Genomic DNA, 1,855 nt, shown 5'->3' with positions numbered 1-1,855 from the left:
GGAACGGAGGACGAGTCTTAGGATAGGGTAGGGTAGGGTAGGGTAGGGTAGAGAGGAACGCGCCTCGTCTATTTACGGATCGCCGTTCGATTTACAGGATTCGACGCGATAAACTTTTTCCCCGATATTCGCGTTACGTTAACTTTCCAACGATTATCGAGAAAACATCGAGAAACATGTTTCGAACTATGGGTTATCGGCTATGAGATTTGATCGTTTCCAACGTTCCATGAGCGCGCGAGGCGTGCCGATCCGATCCTCTCGGTTCCATAGCTTGTATATATAAAGCGATTCGTCGATAAGAGGATGCACCGACTTAAATTTGAAAAAAAAAAAAAAAAAAACCGACCACCGATCCGGTACACGTAGCGGTACGTATAAAATTATCACATAATATTATTATGTAAATATTATTTAATATTATTTAAAGATTTAAAAAATTCGACGAATTCGAAACATCTCCTGTGACCAAATTGCAAATCGAGCGAACTTTTCATTTTACGATGAACGTGCGTATATATAATCAGCACGTACGATATATCGTATTCGGTTGTCGAGCGAGAGAGAGAGAGAGAGAGATAAGAGAGAGAGAGAGAGAGAGAGAGAGAGAGAGAGATAAGAGAGAGAGAGAAAAAAGTATGGGAATCAACAGGATTCAAGTGCGCGGCGCGGTCGAGCCGGTAAAACGGGATTTAGCCAATTAAATAATTTACAGTGGTCGGTAGATACAATTAGCAAAATGACATGCGTTCCATCGGCGATCGGCCGGGTACATGGATATTCGAGACGTAATAGTCGTTTTGGATTTCGGTCGAATCGAATTATGCTTTGGCGCAATGCATCAGGGGAGAATTTACATCCGCGCGCCATACGTTTTAGGCATTCAACCCTCCGTTAACCGATCCTGTAATCCGTTAGCAAAAAGAGATTACCTTATGCTCGAGGCCGCGTCATTACTCGAGTTTACTTTCAATTTTCTCCACCCTCTTCCTTCTTTCTCTCCGCGTGGACCGCGTCTCTTCTCGTTGGCTCGAAAACTTTTCGATCCTATACCCCCCGTGATAATGAAATAGACGAGAGAGACCCTCTCCCTTCGATTATTGTCGTTTCTTCTTTCACTTTTCTTTTTCCTTTTTCCTTCCCTCCCCCCTCATTTCAGAAAAGAAACGATTCGGAAAACGGAGCGATCCGAAAGCACGGATCTTAATGCCGTAATCGTCGATAATATATCGGAGGCTGCATTATATCCGAGTTCGAATTATATCGGAATAGCAGCGCCGGCAGAACTTGGGAAATAATGGGTCGATAGAAATGGTGGAGCGGTGATAAAGTAACGGTATATATTGCAAAGTATAGAGCTAGTTAAAACTTAGTCGCAGAAACTATTTGTGGTGTAATAGATATCGTTTTACGTTACGGCAGCTATCTGCAAACTTTAGCCGCGCTTCATTGTTAAGCTCGCCACTTGAAGAGGCGGCTAACAACGATTTCGATAACAACGAAGGTTCCACTTTTCTTTCCTTTCCACGTAGGAGATTGTTTGGAAAGAAAAAGTAAAGATTCGCGTTCTCGAAACACGACGAAGAGAGAAACGAGATTTAGAAATTTTGCGTAGATTACGTCTCTCGGCCGTAAGGCGTCTTGCCTGGAAAGTTCGTTTACAACTCGACGCGCTAATGCCGGTGAACCTTCGAAGCACGGTCCACGTGCGCGCTTGTATACCTAGCTCGCGCGCAAGGGGCAAACGTTTACGTACATTTCATAAAATACGTGACTCAGCGTATTTTCGCCGGCTTATCTTCGCCGCCACACATGTTACGTTGTCCACTACGCGTACGCGTGTCAGTCCGTGCGC

Source organism: Apis dorsata, unplaced genomic scaffold, assembly GCF_000469605.1.
Source record: "Apis dorsata unplaced genomic scaffold, Apis dorsata 1.3 scaffold_524, whole genome shotgun sequence".
In the NCBI taxonomy this organism is placed as follows: domain Eukaryota; kingdom Metazoa; phylum Arthropoda; class Insecta; order Hymenoptera; family Apidae; genus Apis; species Apis dorsata.
This window is presented reverse-complemented; position numbering follows the sequence as displayed.